The sequence below is a fragment of the Balaenoptera ricei genome, chromosome 11 (genome assembly GCF_028023285.1).
Source record: "Balaenoptera ricei isolate mBalRic1 chromosome 11, mBalRic1.hap2, whole genome shotgun sequence".
NCBI classification, from domain to species: Eukaryota; Metazoa; Chordata; class Mammalia; order Artiodactyla; family Balaenopteridae; genus Balaenoptera; species Balaenoptera ricei.
This window is the reverse complement of record NC_082649.1, coordinates 22,109,626-22,129,997: the sequence shown is the minus strand read 5'-3', so window position 1 is coordinate 22,129,997 and position 20,372 is coordinate 22,109,626. Positions and strand designations below refer to the sequence as shown.

General features: G+C 38.9%; 4 non-coding genes across 4 annotated transcripts; 2 read left to right on the top strand and 2 right to left on the bottom strand.

The window, feature by feature from the left end:
* Window positions 1-4,687: 4,687 nt before the first annotated feature.
* On the bottom strand, window positions 4,688-4,776 carry TRNAR-UCU (transfer RNA arginine (anticodon UCU)). Its single transcript is given in 2 exon segments — window positions 4,688-4,723; window positions 4,740-4,776. It is a non-coding gene; the product is annotated as a tRNA-Arg (tRNA).
* A 4,847-nt stretch (window positions 4,777-9,623) lies between these two features.
* TRNAS-AGA (transfer RNA serine (anticodon AGA)) lies at window positions 9,624-9,705 on the top strand. The gene has a single exon. It is a non-coding gene; the product is annotated as a tRNA-Ser (tRNA).
* Window positions 9,706-15,935: 6,230 nt separating this feature from the next.
* Window positions 15,936-16,007, top strand: TRNAQ-CUG (transfer RNA glutamine (anticodon CUG)). Its single transcript has one exon. It is a non-coding gene; the product is annotated as a tRNA-Gln (tRNA).
* Window positions 16,008-17,847: 1,840 nt separating this feature from the next.
* Window positions 17,848-17,929, bottom strand: TRNAS-UGA (transfer RNA serine (anticodon UGA)). Its single transcript has one exon. It is a non-coding gene; the product is annotated as a tRNA-Ser (tRNA).
* Window positions 17,930-20,372: the final 2,443 nt, after the last annotated feature.

The window sequence follows — 20,372 nt, the reverse complement described above, 5'->3', positions numbered from 1 at the left end:
TGAGCTCTTTGGTTTCTAGCTGGGTTAGGTCAGTGGGAGTCCCAGGAGGAGATATGAGCGGCAGGTATTGACTTCTTGTCTCTCTCCCTGCAGGTCACTTCAGATGAGCTGCATTCCTTGACTGGAGACCACACCTCATTCAAGGTAGCCCTCTCTACAAGGCTCTCTTCTTCTGAGTTCAAGTAATTACACTCTCTCCATGCCTCCTCAGGTATAGGAGTAATAATACCCCTACTGTTACTAGTGCTGGAGAACTACACTCTCCCTGGTGGTTTTTCTCTAATTGTATACATCTTTATAAATAGTCCTTATATTAAAAATAAAAATGAGTGCTTCCTGAATGTCTCAGTATAAATTCCTCTAGCATGCATATGCTTTAAAAGGTTCAATATTGCTAGAAGGCTTATTGTGAAATACATAAGTCTTCTGTCCCTTAATTCCTCAAATTATCTTGTCTCGATGCCACCAAAATTAACATTTTAACTGTTTCTTTCTTGGATTTACAGATCTCTATTTTCCTAAATAATATGTATAACCTATTATTGATTAATCAATTTAGATATTATCTACTTACTTTCCATCATGTTAATTAGTTAACTGTTTTACACCACCATCACCCACTACTCCTTATCCTTCCAAAATAATTATGTTTCAGCTTTTGTTTAATTCAACATTTATTGTTTATGTCATATTCCTATGAAAGTATTACACACAGCATTGTTGTGAGCTATGATTGTGTTTCCATTCTTTACTGGATGCTAATAATTGCCTAAAAAGGCAAACTTTAAAAAGAAAAACTTTAATGTGCCTAAGTTCCTTCACATCTATTGGTAATTGCTAATTCTTCCTTAACTGCCAAATAGCTTTCAGTAGAGCTTTCCACAAGATCAATCAAATCAGGTAATATATCAGTTCAAATAGTTTTCTTGAAGCTATTTTTCCAGCTGACCTCTACTTGCTTGCAGTCTGAACTGGTTGCTCTGTGGACCTGCTGCACAGCTGTCATCTCAATCTTCTCTTTGCTCACCTGTTTATAATCTATTTTTTGTTCGTTTAATTGCTCCACTGTTCTAGTGGAGAGTGTTCTTAAGGGTTTTTTTGTTTTTATTTTTTTTAGGTTATAAAAATAACTCAAAGTCAAGGTAATGGTGAAAAGAGCCTTCAATATGCTTATCTGTTATGTTAGACTTTCCCAACTTACATCGGTTGCCCCATATATAGATTCTTACTATTTTTACCTTTCATTTTTGAAAGTCTGTTTTTTTTCAGTCCTGCCAGCAGGGTAAAGCCCTAACTGGCAGAGATCTGAGAGTAAGGTGAGGAAAAAGAGCTAGGCATTTCGCCCTTCAGCGTTCCTATACACCAAGATGCTTAATCTCTCCTGATCTCACTATGGTACTCAGATCCTCATCTGTAACAGTCTAACCCCATTCTTTATTTTCTTTGAAGAATAAATCTCCAGATTTTTTCCTGGGTGGTGGAAGGCCAAACAGTCAGTATGTATAAGTGCAGAGAATTTAGGAATCTAATTGCTTCTCAAATTTTAGACAATCTGCTTTAAGTTTCCCTTTAGCCTCCAGTACATAGTGCTCTCAGTTCCAGAGCTTTTTGAAGAATCTTTGGTATAAATCAGGTTGTTTCTGTGAAGTCTATTACTATTTGTCCACCTGTTTTTCAGCTTTAATGTTTCTTGCTTTTCACTTCTTTTGTGTTCTTCCCACAGTTGTGCTTTAAAAAATCTTTTTACTATAGTATCAGTGAGTTTTCAGAGGACATACAATAAAATATGTAATTTCTATCTCAATATCTTAATTTAATATGGATAATGTTTGTTATAGAAACTCCATGTAATTTCTAATCCATCTAAAAATTTTAAGTTGAACTGAATCAAGCTAGCAATGCTTCAATTTATTCCAAAATTTGATGACTATTGGAAAGCATACTATGACTTAAAAGCATAGTCTTCAAACCAGTACATATTGTTTCAAGTGATCTTACTTTACTTTACCAGTGGTCCCATGGCAAGGGGAGGTTTAAAAGAAAAGTATGCAATCCATTATTCTTTGGTAAAACACTTCATTTCTGATGGCAGATTTCCAAAGCACCAACAAAACTGACCAAAACTATGAGAAACATCTGACAATAGAAACAGACCCTCCTGGAATCCATACAATGGTAGTCCAACAAAGTGATTCAAAATTAGCTGAACTTAATATAGTCAAAGGAAATGACACACAAAATTAAGAATTTTGACTCAGAAAAAACCCTACCTGAAAATAGAAAAAGAAAATATAAACTTTAAAACAAAACTTTAAAAAATAATTTAAGAATGTAATGGATGGGTTTTAAAACAAATTAGCAAAAAGAGAATTAATAAACTGGTAAGATGAAAATATCCAGAATAAAAAGGTTATTAAAGGAAAACACAATCAAGAAGTTGAGAAGGCATAGCACATTGACAGTTACAGCCAAGAAGGCAAGGAGAGAAAAGATTGGAAAGAAGCCACATTTGAAAAGATAATGACTGCAAATTGATCTGAATATTCAAAAAGCCCTACTACAACCAAGCTGGATAAATACAAAGAAGACCACACTTAGACATATCTGGTAGCCAGCCTCCAAGATGTCCTCCCAGTGATCCCTGTGGGGATATGATACTTGGGGAATCAGTTCAAATGATGTTATCTGGCTACTGATATTGTGGTGAATAATAAACTGTCCTTTGTCTCTCATCCAGGAGTCTCATATCTTCTGCCAGTATCCATGAAACTGTAGTAGGCTAACTTCTTAGCTTAGAGTAATTATGATTTCTTTTTAGTGGTTTGAGTAATTAAGTTCTAGTCTCTTAGCAAGTTTGAGGATTATAATACAATAATATTGTCTAGGTCATTTATTTATTTTTAAAAGAAAATTGAAGTGGCCATTTCACTTTATAAAGGAAACTGATTTTTTTTTTTTTTTTTTGGTAGTGTCTTGACCATTTGGTCTATGGATGATGGATCAGAAAATAGAACTTTATGGTTATGTCTGTGGATTTTTTTTGTCAGTGACAGTCCACTATTCCAGATGGGGAACTGGGCAAAGCCATTTAAAAACTTTTTTTATTAAATCCTTTTTAGGCAAAGCCATTTCCCTCCACTTTAGTTCTTGTTCTCATAGACTAACTTCCTCCTTTCCCTATCCTCCCAAAGAAGCTCCTTCTTTGCCAAGCAAGAGTGGTCACTAAAACTTATTTAGACATTTTTGGTACTGTCTTCAAGTCTGTGCAGATCTTATATTCCCTTGGTTCTCTGGATATTATTAATCTTTTAGTTATTAGGGTCCAAACTTATGATCTTTCCTTCATCAAAGACTTTGTTCACATCCAAGACCAGAGCCAGTTTTAGTCTCCTCCCCTGGGACCAGGTGCTGAGTTAGCCATATTCACATCTTAGCTTTCAAATGCATAATTTTAGCCTATTTAATTTTAAATGAATTTGCATTGCTCTGAAGTAAAAATTCTTAGAGACAAAATACTCTTAACAATAAGAAGTAAGGTTTTAAGTGGGATTCTGCAGATAGAGTATACTAATGCCTCGAGTATGTTAAGGAAAAAGAAACAACTGCTCTCCAAGTGATAAAGAGTTGTGGTGAAACTAGCCCAGAATTCCAGAGCCCAGGGCAGCTGTGCCTTGTCCAAACTGAGGAGATGCTGACTGACCTCCTGCAAGAGCCATCATTGGCCCTTTCTTGATTTCCCACTAAATTCTGCATGGTGCCATTCTTCTCCAAGCGATTCCTAGCATTCTGTTCTTTTTCCAATTTTCTGCCACAGAAGTGTAGACATTGTGTTGTCATCCTAGTACAGAAGCCAGGACCATTACTTCCACGGCTGGGTTCACATCCAGTTACCTCACATTTTTCTTCCAGGAAAGGATCACCAGCCTCTTCTCCTATGAATCAGTTACTTTTACTCATAATTATGGTTTCCTAAGGAATGCACGGAAGTGACATAAGAAACAGTTATGGCCTGAAACGTTGGCATTATTAGAACGAACTCCCCAAGACTAAGCAAAGCATTCAAGCAAAAAAAAAAAAAAAGTTTTTTTTCTCATTGTGACAGACCACATTTCTTATGAATGTCCTATCTGTGACTGTTTATCTTTGGACCCAGAGAATGACCCATGCACACATCCGTTTCTACTTCTGCCTTATTACTGCATTCTTATTAGTATCAATATAATCTGTCTATCCACTGACCCAATTTTGGGTGCTTAGAAGTTCTTTTTTAGAAGTCCTGGGCTCTAGTAACAGCTCTACTTACAATATGTAGCCACTCCAAGGAATGAGAATGACACTTTCAACTTTGAGAGTGACAGAATCCACTTTTCCTCCCATAGGATTTCAAGTATAATTTAAGCCCCAACAATTCTCCCTGATATCTAGCTTTCTGATTCTTTCTCTTCTCCTGCTATCATGTATATACACACAAAAGATGGGTAGGATATATAATTTTTTCATCAAATCACTGTTGACACACGTGGGGATGCTTATGAAGAAGCTCCTCAAATGTAAACACCAGAAAGTAGAAATATCGGCAGTGAGAAATGTAGGGACCTCGTATTCGCTGACTGTGGAGAAAACGTTCAATTCATACAGGAATGGACCGACTGTTGCCAAGGGCATCCAGTTGGTGACAAAACATCCGCGACTCTGGCGGGACTCGAACCCGCAACCTTTGAATGCCTTAGCTTCCACACTAGAAGTCCAATGCGCTATCCATTGCGCCACAGAGCCCGACAACATACGGGCCTTGGCTGGCTCCCAAAGACTTTTGATCATTTATTTGCTTATCAATAAATACAATTCGTGGAGATTTAATCTGTTCCAGTCACCGTGAAAGTTCAAGAAACACAAAAACAAATAAGACAATGCAAGGGACACGCAATGCCCAGCATGGGGGAATTTCTGAGCCTTTCAGTGACTAATGTCATTCGTTGTCATGAAATAAATAGTTTGTGCAGTTTCATTTGGTCTCTCCAAGTCCACTCTCGGGACGGTTGGCTTCGCAAAAATGGAATTTGAGGAACTTCCAGCAAATGACGTTGGGAGGTATTGTAAATATGTGGCCAGCCCCACAACTCCCTTTCCTCTAGCTCCAGTCTGGAGTTCTCTCTTTCGATCTGGGGGGCCTTCTTGTTCGTACTTGTGTTCTTTTTGAAAAAGATGAATTCGTATGTTGTTTTGCCAATGGGCTCATGGAGCAACGCAATCCCACTCTCGCCCTCTCTCTTGAAGGAGAGGGCTACCGTTTTTAAATGCGTCCAGGGAGCTTTGGAGAGATCCCAGGTTTTCTAACTCGGGAATTTTCTTTTGGTGACTCTTTGCGCTGAGATCAAAAGACACCTTTTTATTCGCTGCCGCTTTTCTGTGAGACCGTATGGTCCAGTCGCACTGGCTCATTTAGCGACCGTCGGTCACGTGGGTTGATGTCTTTGAGGACAGAAAGGGATGAATTACAGGTGAGGTCATTGAGGGTGAAACTCAAGTGCGGGAGAGTCCAAGGTTTGTTGACCCGGAGCAGGCGAGTGGTTGTGATCTGAGAAACTGGAGGAGGGTTGTGGAAGGAAGAGAAGAAAGCTCAGGCCATTTCATTTTGGAAATGAAAATAATTAATTCTGAAAATTACAAGACAAAACGCGATCTCTGAACCGACTGTCTGCAAAAACGCAAAGCAGAAAAAGGACATGTTAGACCAGAGCTGAAGTTTGAGTTGAGTGAAAAAGTTCTTGCAGCCCTAGAGCCTAGGAGCCTGGGTATTGAGAGCCTGTGCGTTCACACCCGCAGCCCACTCCCCATCCTCTCCTCCGGGCCGTGGTTTCTCTCCCAGTGCTCGGCTTCTTCCCAGGACCACGCCGCGCATCACTTCCTTAGCTCCTCAGCTCCTTCCGGCAGCCTAAGGACTGGGGAGGTGGGAGGTAGATCTGGTCAAGCTTCCTTGACCACAGAGTTTACACTCCAGCCTCTTGTCTTTGAGGACGTGTCGGTTCAAGTCCAAGTTTCGGGAACTGAGGAGACGCGGGCCGGAGCTGAGTGGCACCTCCAGGCAGCCTCAGACTTGGAAATGCTAGTGGGAGAAGGACCCGGAATGAAGGGCACTCGAAAGAATCGGGGTCGTCTGCGTTTGCTTTCACAGCTAACCGGTAACTGACTTTGATAACAGTAAACTGGGTTGCCCTTCCCCTGGCCCAAAGGACTATTCCAAGTCTCACGTGCGGGGAATGCTGGCTGAGAGTCGGTGGGGAGCTGACCAGCTCTCTTCCTTACTGAAAAGGAGGATTCAGGGACGGTCTCCAACCCGCTCAGACAAAGTTCACTTCTCTGCTCCTTAGTGAAGCACGCGAGAACGTACCGAAGAGGGAAGTCCGCGGCCACAGAAGAAAAGGCACAATCCCAGAGAGCAAGTTTTCCAAAGAGCCGGCCTTAGCTACGTTCTGTCACGCACAAAGCTCAAAGGACAGGTAGAAACATGTAAATAAAGCTATGTAAAATTAAGTTTTATTATAAATAGGGTTGATTCTGGGTTTAGAGATTATGCGGTTCATGAGAGGAGGATTTTGAGCCAGCTTCCTGTTACTGGGTATGGCAGGGACAGTTAATTTAGACTGCCAATCCCCATTCTGGGAATCGAAGTGTGTTGCTAGGACACAAACAAGTAAATACCAACACATTTTCAGATTACAAGGGAAAAGTTTTCTCAAGTCCATATCCCCCAAAGTCTCATTCATAGTTAAATTTCACCAGCTTCTCTTTTCCTCTGGTGTAACAGGAGTAATTATTCCCTTCTTTATAATCTCACAAGATGTTATTTGTTCCTGAAACCATAACACTTACCAAATACACTCATTTCAGCTAATTTTAAGCTTGATAACACTTGAATCAGTAATTCGTTTTGTAAAACACTGTTCTAGGGAATTAATATTAACTGAAGAAAAACATTTGGTGCACAAAAACAATGATGGTATTTTAAAAAAATTGATAACAGTAGCACAGCAGAAATTACATAGCTGTCCGACAAAGGGGAATATTTCATTAATTCTTACTTCATCTGAATAATGGAACATTACAAAGCCACTAAAATAACATTTAGAAAGCTCCTGAAAAAATATTGATATAATATTCAATTAAATTAGTAAAATACACAATTTAGAGAGATAAAAGCAGCCCTTGACATTTGGGAGCTGACCTGGTACTATCAGCTAGGACTTGATGTCCTTTTGTTGAACAGAAACAATTTCACAGAACACCAATGTCAGACAAGGCCATTCTATGACCATGGTGGATCAAGACAAAATTAAGATCACTTTGTAATCATGTCTGAATACGAACACAAACATGAAACACACACACACACACACACACACACTTGCACAAAAACATTGTTCAAACCACAAAAATGACCCCAAACCTCCTTATCTTGGTAAATACACATGCCAAAAAATGACTACGGTTTTCTGCCAATCATAGTTTTAGCATTGGTCTATTCTTCCTTCCTTCAGGATAAGATTTTAAATCCTAATCCTAAATTTAAGCTATTTAATCACAGAATCACCCCTTACTTCCAGACAGCATTTAATCTAAAACAAAGTCCTGATTCTTTAACTCTTTTGCCAAATCGCCCAACACAAGACTAAATTCTTTAAGTACTTTTTAGTACTCTTTTACTAGGATGTACCCATGCTTCCCCACTGTGTTCTCAATTGCTACAAGGAGTTCTATGTCCAACTTGTTCAAATGCATATGTATTCCTGGTGGTTTCTATCTGGAAGATATTGGCACAATTCATATCCTGTATGACTTCAACTATTCACATTTTTCTGCATTCAAAATACTGAGGGAGAGATAAACCAAAGTGCTGCTTTTGCTGGTTTCTCTCCACCCCACCCCCAGTGTGTTAGTCATCATTACCCAAGTTTTCTCAAGAAGGAGAAACTTATTTTACTTGGCACAAGAAAGACGAATTCTCTAAACGTAGACTCAAGGACTTTGAGGTTACTGAATGTTACCTCAGTAGTCTTTGGTTTGAGCAACTGTCTTTTTCAATGCCCTTCACAATCACGTGGGCCTTGAGTTTGTTTCTTGAATAATTGATGCTAGTTAGAAGTTTGTAGAATCCATGGAGGTGTCTCTCCCCCCATCACCTGCTAATATTTAATTAGACTTTTAAAATTATTTTGTATGCATACTTTGATAAACTAATCTTTTATGGGCTTTTATTTTCATAACAAAAAATTGTAACTTTAAAAAAATGTTTTAGGAACCCTCATGACACAGGTCTGCCCCAAAAATACTCCTACATGGACAGAAGATAAAGATTTTAAATATATTTGGCAATCTCTTAATGCAAATGGTTGGGAATTTTCCAAAATTGCCAATGGAAAAACACATTAGAAATGCTCTGAATCTATGAGCACACAGGTGAGTGATGCACTTGCTTTTCATGACCAGATTTCTTCTGTTAGTCATGGTATTATTGATCTTTTCTGGATATAGATAAAAGTAAATTATTTGATATTTAATTAGATCTACCCCCCCCCCCCATAAGGCTTTCTCAGTGATATCTGAATTGAATAGAACTCTATTTAAAGAACACTTTGTTACGTCTGGTTAAATATAATGTATTAAATCCAAGCAATTACCTACCAGCTTTCTCAAGATACATCTTATTCATCAGCTCTCACCTCTTACCCATTAACAGTTTGTTGGTCATAAAATGGGGATCTATATATGCATCTTGGGATCCAGCATCTGCATTTAACCATTCTATTCTGAATCATTTCTGCAGAGCATCTGGAAATTCTGCTGAAGGAACCAGTGAGTTACAAACGTAAAAAGGAGAACGGGAAACGTGCAGTATGGGTTACATTTAGAGAAAACGAGCCCTTGCATTGCCCCCAAAAAACTGAACCACGCAACCCATTTTTTAGAAAGCAGCTACGATCTCACAGAAAATGAAACTCAAGGACCGGCTATGCCTCTTCTTAACGTGTCTGGAAAGGGAAAGCGTATTTGCATCTGCAAAGCACTTTCCCAAACACAGTGAGATTAACACTTTGGGCCTAAATTAGGAGCCTAGGAACAACGAGTGAGGGAATCCAGAGGAGATTTTCAACGTCGTTTTTCTCTCCCTCCACCTTAGACACAAATCAGAGGGAACATTTCCTTCCCTGAAACCCGTTGAGCACAGTATCATTCATCGAGCAGGCTAGAAGTTCTAGCAGAAGGGTTGGTCCCACCACGCCTAAAAGTAGGATTACGCTGATTTCACCTCGGTGCTGAGTAAATTTGGTTCCTGTTTCGGAGACCCCAGCACCCAGCATGAACCCAACTCATCTGCGAGGGAGGCAGGCGCTAGTTGGTGAACTGACCTGAACTTTGAACAAAGATACTTGTACAGCGAGTACTCTCATCCCAGTTCTCCTAAATGTCGTGGCTGCCGGAGAGAGTTTGACTTCCCTCCCCAAGCTTTCATTCACCTGAGTGTTTTTGCCCAACTCGCTGCACACACTTTTATCTACACAGGAGTCTTATCTTTATATCTGCCACATATCGTTTTATAAAGAGAACCTTCTCTTTCCACATCAGTAGTCGTGGCCGAGAGGTTAAGGCGATGGACTAGAAATCCATTGGGGTCTCTCCGCGCAGGTTCGAATCCTGCCGATTACGACTGAGATTTTAACCTACGACGGAGAGTGCACCTGCCCCAGCCTGCCAAAAACGTGCTTCCGGCGAAAAACAAAGAAAGAACAAATTACTCCCTCAAGAAGTTTGCCCTAGTAGAGCCTTAGTAATTCCCAGCTCCCATCCTTGTACAAGGCTCAAGGGTGTCTGAGTTTTTCTCTCCCCAAAACCCTCCCCAAAGAGACACGTTGGTGAAAGTGTTAAGCTACTTCTATTTTATTAAAAATTTTGTCATAGAGTAATATTGGCTTTTTGAAATTATACTCATATATTCGTGTAACCACTACCATAATCAGGATACAGAACAGTTCCATCAATCCATAAACCTCCCTTGTGTTATCCCTTTATAGTCACCTCCTAATCCCGTACATAACAGTTGGATAACCAGATACGTTTTCTGTTGCTTTGTTTGAATTTTTTGAGAATCTTATGGAAACTGAATCATACAAAATGTAAGATTAGCTTTTTGAGATTAGCTTCTTTCACTTAAGATAGAACATGCCTTGAGATTTATGCAAGTTGTTGCATATATCAAAATTTTGTACCTTTTTGCAGTTGAATAGAATTCCATTGTGTGGGTGTACCACAGTTTATTTCTTCACCTATCCATTGAAGGACATATGGGTTGTTTCCAGTTTTTGGCAATTGTGGGGAAAAAAGCTATTAACATTAGCGTATGTACATTTTCATTTTTCTTGAATAGATTCCTAGAAGTGCAATTGCTGGGGTACATGGCAAGTGTATAACTTTATAAGAAATTGTCAAACTGTTTTCCAGAGTGGCTGTACTTTTCTTTAATATCACCAATGAATGAGATTTCTAGTTGCTCCTCATCCTCACCAGCCACTGATGTTGTCTGTATCTTTAATTTTAACCATTTAAATAGGTGTGTAATGATACCTCATTGTTATTTTAATTTGCATTTCCTAATGGTTAATGATGCTGAACATCCTTTTGGGTGTTATTTGCCACCTTCATACTCCTTTTAGTGAAGTGTTAACTAACCTTATTGTGGTAATCATTTCACAATATATACATATATCAAATCATTATGTTGTACACCTTAAACTTACACAATGTTATATGTCAATTATATCTCAATGAAGTTGCAAAAAATTAAAAATAGAATTATCATATGTTCCAGCAATTGCACTTCTTAGTATACCCCAAATAATTGAAAGCAAAGGCTCAAACAGATGTTTGTACACCCATGTTCATAGCAGCTTTATTAACAATAGCAGAAAGACAGAAGCAATCCAAGTGTCCACTGATGGATGAATGGATCAACAAAATGTACAAACATACAAAATATACATACAATGAAATATTATTCAGCCTTAAAAAGGAGTGAAATTCTGGTGCATACTGCAACATGAATGAACCTTGAAGACATTGTGCTAAGTGAAATATGCCAGTAATAAAAGGACAAATACTGTATAAATGTGCTTATATGAGATACTTAGAGTGAATTCATAGAGATAGAAAGTAGAATGGTGGCTGCCCAGGGCTGGGAAGAGGGGGAAATGGGCAGTTATTAATTAATGGATACAGAGTTTCAGTTTGAGAAGATGAAAAATGTTCTGGAGATAGATGGTGATGATGGTTGCACAGCAATGTGAATGTGCTTAATTCCGTTGAACAGTACACTTAAAAATGGTTAAAATGGTCAATTTTATGTTACGTATATTTTGTCACAATAAGAAATCAAAAAGAAAAAAGAGATTACCATTTTTGTTGTTAGTTTTGTTGGTTATTTTTCATTTTCAAAGTGCATTACTTAATTTTTGCATTCAAATGCATTACTCATAAGGCAACCATACATTTTAAATTTTAAGTATGTGACTGTCACAAGATTTCTTCCAAAAGCCATAGAGTTTCCATGAGCGCTCCTGGAGCTTACAGCCTGAGTAGTCCCTAGGAGTCAAATATTAAAGCTTTCTCCACAACCACTTGTTTCTTTGTTGTTTGGGTTAATGGACACAAACTCACTGGATGATTTGTCTTCAACATAGTCCATTTCCGTTCCTAAAAGTGTTAGCTGTGCTTTCTTTTTGATGAACACTCTGAGTCCATTTTGTATTTATTTTCTATTGCATTACTATCTGCTCTTTGCTTCATTATTTCCTTTCCTAGTTTCAATTGAATTTAAATTAGTGGCTGCTTCTTAATTTCAGGTAATGAATGCTTAATTACTCTTTAGCATTTATTTTATTTATACATATGTGTTTAAGGTACCCTTCTAGAATATTTAGGGTACTTACCCTCTAAGTACCCTTCTTGCTGCACAGTACATGTCTTGACATGCACTATTTTTATTATCATTTATTTCAAAATAGTTCCTAATTTCTTTCTTTTTTTGTCAATATTTTTATTGACGTATAGTTGACTTACAATGTTATATAAAATAGTTCCTAATTTTGATTGACATTTGGTCTTTAAACCATAAATTATTTAGAAGCATATTTATTATTTTGTAAACAAATACAAATTTTAATTTTTATGTTTTGATTTTTGGCATAATTTTATTGTTCTGAAATAATAGCATGTATCTAACCCTGTTGTTTTTGGAGACTTGCTTTGTGGCCTGGTAAAATGTCAAGTTTGGGATAACTCCACGTGTGCTTGGAAAAAGTTGGAATCCAGAAGTTGATATGTGCACGGTTCCTTATATATGTATGTATATTATATGAATTGCATTCCTTTGTCTTATGGCTATTTTTTCATGTGTGTTTTTAATTAGTTTTTCAGAGAGGTGTATTGTGCAAAAATAACCCACCAAGACTGTGATTTTTATCTTTCTCTTTGTACTTCCATCAATTTCTGGATTTTCTTCTCCATTTCTTAAACTTCCAGAAGCAAGAAATTCTGGATAGAGCATGATTTATGTAACAGCTATGACTTGGAGATACCAGGTGCTCCCTCCAATTGGACAACTGCAACAAGAAAAGCCTCGGGAAAAAAATATATTTAATTTATACAAGCTTTAGAATATTCATTGAGACTTTAGGGACATGCTGCTACTTAGAAATTTATGTTTCCTTCCTCAAAAGAAATGAGGAAAATGTAATTCAAACATAATTTGTCTCATAGGAAACGGTGGATAAAGATTGAGGATAAGCTGCAGTGCAGATTCTGATCACCCTGTGCTTAAAAATGAGCCTGGTTCCATCCACTGGTCCTGACCTAGAGATGTCTAACTCTGGCTTCCCAAAACTGCGTAGTCAGGAACCCACATCCCATAACCACTCTGAGATGAGAGAGACACTCAGAACTGGTTTGACTAGAATCTCAGCCTCAGGCGTGTGTGCAACTTTGCCTCCTAAGTTACAATATTGGGGCTAATGAATCATGGAGCCTGAATTTAAAGATGTTTCTTTAGCAGCTTTATGCCTAATTTTACTTGAGTGATTTCATTTTTTAATAGTTACAATTAGGCTACATGATATAAAGGAGAAACTCTTAGCCTAAGGCACAGAGTCTTCAATAATTTTGTGAATTCCCTGGTATGGTTTGCTAAGTGCTGTGTTTTGTGTCTAGGTTCATCTTGGTGTGAGAGAGTGCCTAAGTTCCCATTCCATTTGCCATGGGGTGCTAAAGAAACAAAGGTTTTAGAAGTCTCCCCTAATAACTTCACAATCTATTAAAGGGAGAGAGAGGAAAATGTCAACTTAATTTTATTATTTTGAAAAATGCATTAAATGCCTTTCGGTGGCCATGAGGTCCCAAGCAAATTCTTTTTAACTAGTACAAGCAGCTTTTCTACATGGGCTCAATGCCTTTTTCCCTCATGGCAACCAATGCTCACCAATATATTAAGGATAAAAGCCCCACTGGAAGCTCCTATGTTCACCAGCAATGCCCTACTTGTTTTTCACATTCACATACTGATGCTGGCATGTCCTCCTAAAAGTAAACAGCAATGGGGCTTGTCTGAGCCATAATTCTAAGTCCATTATGGAGCTTATTCTTTAATTTTCTCTTTTATATGTTACTATATTGTTGCTGCCCAAGATAAACCACTCCTTTTACAATCAGGATCCATATGCTGCACTCTTATTATGCATTTTGTGTATGGAAGATCATGGACCAGCACTTTCTGCAGAGTAGCAGTATTAATTCTTGTGCAAACCAAATTCCATTTTATTTGTATTTTAGCTTTCCATCATACCTGTGCCATTAGTCTGCGTTACAAGCGCTTTCTCCAACCTATTCCTGGCTAGGCTTTGTTTTATGTACACGTTGATAGAGCTTCCTTCCTAGTAGATACGAATCTCCACGAGGACAGGGGTTGCGCACTTATCTTATTTATCTTTATGCCTCCAGCACCTTGCACAGCATCTGATCCTTCACAGGAATTCAGTAAAACTAGTTAAACAAATGATTTGAAAAAGGTGCTAATGTAATGAATTTTTTCCACAGTAAGAACTTAAAAAAATCTCTGTTTGAATTCTTTGATTTGTTTCATTTCTAATTTCTTCTTATCCCATTCCTTCTTCCTGATTTTCTGATATATATACACACACATATACATATACATATATATATGGTAGCCCTAGACAAAGAGGTGACATCGTTTATCACCCGGCCTGAGAGAATGGCTTATTTAGGAAAGGTGGGAAGGTTTTATCTCTGGACTCTGCAAGAGTTAGTTCTACATTCCCTTTACAATTATTTCCTTTGGCTATGGTTTTTGTTCTGTGCTCTTGTGAGTTACGGATAATACTTTCTTCACGCGCTGGAGATCATATGCAGTTGTGTTGGGCGAACACAACTCAGAGTCTGGTACAAGTTCCTATAGCCCTTAGTAGGTCCGCACTATAAGGGTTTTGCACAGGGTTGATGTTTTGCAAGATCCTCGTGTGTTTGTTTGTAATCACTGAGACTACTGGAAGGAGAAGTGGGCCCCCTTTGCAATTTTGTTCATCTCAGTTAGCAGGAGAGTTCCATTCCGTTGTCTTCCGCCGCGTGGGCGAGTGCACCAGACTGCAGGAAGCTGCTGTGAGTGAGAGGCGGAGGGCCGTACGTGGCGACGTTCTCGCTGCCATCGCAGAGGCCTCTGTCACTGAACTCTCAGAACAGTCCTGAGGGCGGACATTTGTTTTCCCCGGGTAGTCGCTGCGCCGCCTCATTTAAGGAGGCAGATGTCCTTCCATGGAGTTAGAAGTCATTTATGCAGTCGTAGGAGAATGCCTATATACACATCTACTGGGACGAGTGCTGGGAAAGGAGCCAGCATCCCCGGAATTCCACCAACACAAATTCCAAAGCGCAACTCGGCTAAAGTTCTGTGGAAATCGCGACAGAAACTTGCTGCTGGGAGGCCTCGGTGAGTGCAGCCGAAAGGAGGCGAGAGACCAAGCGAGCTGGAAGGGAGACAGGGGCTCTATTGGCTGCGTGGACGCGGAGGGATCCACCGACCCCGCCCAAGAAACCTAGTGTTTAAGGAAGCGCGCCGGATCTAAGAAAACGGTGTCTGTGGAATAGCAGTAAAACAAACAAACAAACAAAAACACCCCACAAAGTCTTTAGTACAATTTGGCAGCCTTCACTGGGCACCTTCTTGATGAAGGCGAGTGTGATGAGTCTCTGATCCTGAAATATCGCGTCCCTTACCGATCGCTACAGGTGACAAAATTCAGACTTTTTCTTCAAGCATACCTTTTCCATTTTCTCGAAAACATAGCTTATCTCAAGGTTTCTTCTGTGACTGTGCCAGAAATTAACACATTAAAGCTTGTTTTCCTAGAGGCAATGGACCTGATAACTACATAATCTCTGTGGAGAAAAATATCACATGGGTGAAATTGAGCAGAGGTGCAGATAAAAGACTTGAAATTTCTAAGACTCAGTTTTCCTGTCTATATAAAGACTAAAAAAAATTCAGCGAGTTTTTAAGTATTAAATCATATAATGGATGTAAGACGTTCAGTTGAGTGCTGGTGTATATAAGAACCGCTCACTCTGTTTTTCTTAATGAAGAAAGCGAGGACTAGGATCACCAAGTTTCTGAGTTAATGGTGGGGGCGGACCCTATGGGTTCCTTCGCAAAAAATAAGATAAAAAGTAAAAAATAAATAAAATTAAATCCCCTAGGATTTTCTTCGAAAATGACGTGAGTGGACGTAACTAAAAATTTTGATTGTTTAAGCTAAATGGTTTCAGTAGAGTTACTACGACATGTCATGGACAATTAAGAGGTGAAGCACCCTGTGTGCGGTTCCATGGTGTAATGGTTAGCACTCTGGACTCTGAATCCAGCGATCCGAGTTCAAGTCTCGGTGGAACCTGCTTCATCCTTTCATTTCACTTGTTTTCCCCTGGAAAATACTGTCCACCTAAAAGACCGCTATCAATTTTGCCTCTGATATCTCCTGTGAGCTCCTGTGAGTCCAAACATATCTGCATCTGGGTGAGGAGGCAGAAGTGGAATTCCATTCTGGTTTAATGGAATTCATTTTATAAGGAATAAGAGAAGTATCAGAAGTAAGTTAAGTACAGGTGGAAGATAACAAAACCCCTGCACTCTGCTGCGACTAGAAAACCAACTCTAATAAAAAGCAATAACGACTCTTTTAATAAAGTTTATTTTCTGTGCACATTAAAAAGAATATTTGAAATTGTTCAATATTTCAAATATGGGAAATAAAAAAATCTAATAGTATTGGATAATATACAGTTAATAGCAAATTTCTCTTCTGCCCATGACCTCTACCTGCACAATTTCTGACGCCCTCCACCCCATCCACAAGGCCACTGAACCCAGTATATATAAATGCTTTATATATACTAAATACAGACAGACACCACAGACACGGCGGGGTGGGGGGGGGGGCAGATCTAAATATGGAATATCTTAAAGTAGGTGACTCTAAGTAAAAGGGCATGCAAGACTCATTATTACATTTTAAAAATATCTACAGATTTAACACACTTCAGGTTAAAATTGGGGGGGGGGAAACCATAATGATATTTTCATTGCAATATTCATCTGGTCATTGTGCCATGCACAAAACACCAAACATTCCTTTTTCTCAGATAAAATGAGTGACATGCTAATGAATGATTTCTTTACTAATTACATTCTTTGTTTATAAGTTTTCCTTTTTTTCATTTGTTCTTGTACTGTTTTGCCAAGGTCTCAGGAATTTTTTTTTTTTTTTTTTTTTTTTTTTAGTATAGTATTTGTCTTGGATGAAGTGTGGGTTGTTTTGTTTTGTTTTCCTGAATTAGAAATTTGCAAGCATTTCACATGGACTAGGGGCTGGGAAGATTCCCCCCCACGCCCCCCCCCCCACACACAAATAGTCTCTTTATGATACCAGGTTGTGTGTGGAATTTTTAAGCAAAATTTTTTTCTCACAACCAACACATATCACTCACTCCAAGTGTGCTCACAATGAAGATTCTCCCCCCATACACCGATCTTATTCACTGTCTGCTTCTTCTTAACATTGCCCATGTGTAAATTGCTTATCCAAACATTCATATGTAGATTCTCCTTCATAATAAATGAGTTCTGTGAAGTTCCTGCTTCTACATGTGAACATATTCCATTGTTCAAAACCAGAGAGTGTTGGTTTTCTCTCTCACAGTGCCACTAACTGTGAAACACTATGCACCTCTGTTTGTTTGTTTGTTTTTGCAAATACTGTACTGTGAAAACACTACTTATGGTCTCATTACACTCCTTTGACCTTCACAGTATGTGAAATCTACTCTTCATGCTCCATCATTTATATACTGCACAGATCACTTTTAGTTTGGTCAAAATTGAAGTTTGTTTTATCTTTCTTGTATTTATTGATACATAAATTTTCTGTCCCAGATGAAAATGCAAAAAACGCCTCTACTCTGCAACTGTAACTCTATCTTTACTGCATACATTTATTGCCATCACACAGTTTAAATACCAAATGGAGATATAAATATTATGGAGCTCTTGCTTATATCACATCTTAAGTGTTCAACAAAAACGGTCCATGTCGCTACTTTTTATGAATCCCGACAGCCCTTTGGTTGACGGTAGTGACGAATCACCAGTAGGAGAATATCACTGTGCTTTTAGTAGCAAGAGGGACTGCCATGTTCTTTGAGGCGTGTTTAACCATGCAGGGTTCCTGGTAAAACCGTAGTCGACAGGATTCGAACCTGCGCGGGGAGCTCCCAATGGATTTCAAGTCCATCGCCTTAACCACTCGGCCACGACTACCAACTTGCTGGCCATTTAGTGGGCTAAGGTGAAAACTAGTGGTGGATGTGTGGCACGTTCCCCAACAGTAGGTCTGGCAACAAAACGTTTCTTAGCCTGTCCAGGCCACTCCCTCGAGAATGAAAGAGCTCATCTAGGGCAAATCAAGAGCCAACTGGTGATGTAATTCAATAAAATACTCCTAGACAAGTGACTCGAACTTCCTAGACGCTGGAGCTTGTCCAAAAGTCGGTGATAATCTTGGACACGCACGATCACACCTAATTCTCGGGAACCTGCTGAAGGGGAGCTTTGAGTTTAGAGTGAGCTCTAAACAACCTCCAGTCGCAAATACCAATGGGAGAAGGAACTCGAATGAAGGGAACGTGTGAGAAATGGCGGGGGTGGGGGTGGGGAGTCATCCGTGTTTACTTTCAGGTTTAAAATCTAAATCAGGAATCTCTTCCATGGGTCAAACTGACTTATGCTTCCAAAAGAACGATTAAAATCGGACTGCGGCGACAGTTCGGAATGAGGGGGCGGGGTGGGGGGGAGAGCAATTTCTGTCCTAACTGGAAAAGACAAGGCAGGAGAGGTCTCGGACCCCTTCTTTTGAAGGTCACTCATGTTGTCCTAGTGAAGGACGCGAGGCAATTCCCAACCGCACGAAGCCTTCAGCCTCCGGAGCCCGGGGGAAAGGAACTCAGAATACAGGTTTTCCAGGGATCCGAACTCAGCAGGAAGACATTCTCAACGCAGAATAGCGCCAAAAAGAAATGCAAACATGTGTATGTCAGAATAAATCTAGCTAAATTAATAAGGTTGATTCTTGAGTCAGAGACTATCTGGTTTATGAGAATGGGATGATGAAGGGGACACTTGGCTTAGATTCCTTTTTATGGAAATGTCAAGGACTCCAAAACCAAGGACTTTCTCTGAATTCTAGGAATGGAAGTGCGTCCCCAGGGCATAAACTAGTAGATTTAAAGAGAATCTCAGATACAAAAGGAACGTGATCTCCATGATCGAGGCTGGAATTTGTCTCTCTGGTAGTTAAAAAACATGTTTTTCTTTAGGATAGTAAGAATAATCCTCCCCTCACTGTAGTCTTGCAAATATTATTTGGTCTTACTACCATGGCGCTTGCTATATACCTCCATTTAGATTCATAAGGAGTTTATAACCTTTAACACAGTAAATTTATTTTTAAGTTTGTTGTCCTTGAGCGGTCTTATCAAAGTGGTTGTCCCCAGCAGCAGCGTGTGCACCACCTGGGGACTTGTGAGAAATGCAGATTCTTGGGCTTGAATTCAGATCTACAGAATTAAAAACTTGCTAGGAGGCGGGAGGGCAGAAGCCGGGAGATCCAGCAATTTGTTTTAACAAGAAGCCCTCCAGGTGGTTCTGATGCCCACCGAAGTTTGAGAAGCACCCTCTTAAGGAAATAATCTTAACAAAGAAAAACACGTACTGCATAAAAATCTTTATTTTTATTTCTCATTGTGATAGCAAAAAACAGCTATTTAAAAATAGAATTTTGCTTCATCTGTGTAATAGATCATTACAAAGCCAGTAAAACAAAATTTGGGAACACTTTGGAATTGATCTGGGAAAATGTTTATAATGTTCACTGACAAGAGCAGGATGCAAAGAACATGACTTCAACTATGCAAAACTTTTGCATATGAAATATTGGGAGTAGAGGAGGAATACTTCAAAACTCTGCTAGTGCTGGTTTCTGGGTTGCAGGATTATGAGTTAATTTTGTTGTTGTTGCTTTTGACAGTGTAAAGTAATCATCAACGTTTGTAAGTGAATAGCAGAACAATGTCTTTTATTGATTTATTGGTTATTTATTGATGTTGCTCGAGAGCTGATATTTGCCTCAAGTGGTAGTTGGATTAATCATCTGTCTTGTTCAATACACTCCACAGTGAAAGCATTCACCTTAAACTTGTTTCTCAAATAATCAATGCCATTTAGAGATTGTTAGAAATAATGAAGACTTCTCCACCCCTTCTTGCTTGCTAGCATTTAACTGTTTTTTTCTTCTTTTTAAATCATTTTGAAAGAACACTGAGCACAGTTTTATAAGTCTTTTAAATTTGTAACATGAATTTTCACGTTTTTAAGGTTTGGGGAGCTGTTTTATTTGAGGTTTGTTCCCTAGTTATTCCTGCATATGGATGCAGGAAAATAAAAAAAGTGTTGATATAGGTGGGACAATCCTTCAAATCAAATAGTTGTGAGTTTTCTAAAAGACTGAAATCTTTTAGAAATTTCAGAATCTTCCACTATATGGATGTCCCAAAATTTATTTTTAAAACTGATGGTCATTTCGAGTTTTTCAAATCGTGGTTATACTCATAATTCTGCAACAAATGTTAGAGTGTGTCTCAGTTGTTGAGTGTGTGTATCTCAAGGATCCCCATCAGAAGCTGACAGAGCAGGAAACTGGTCTCTC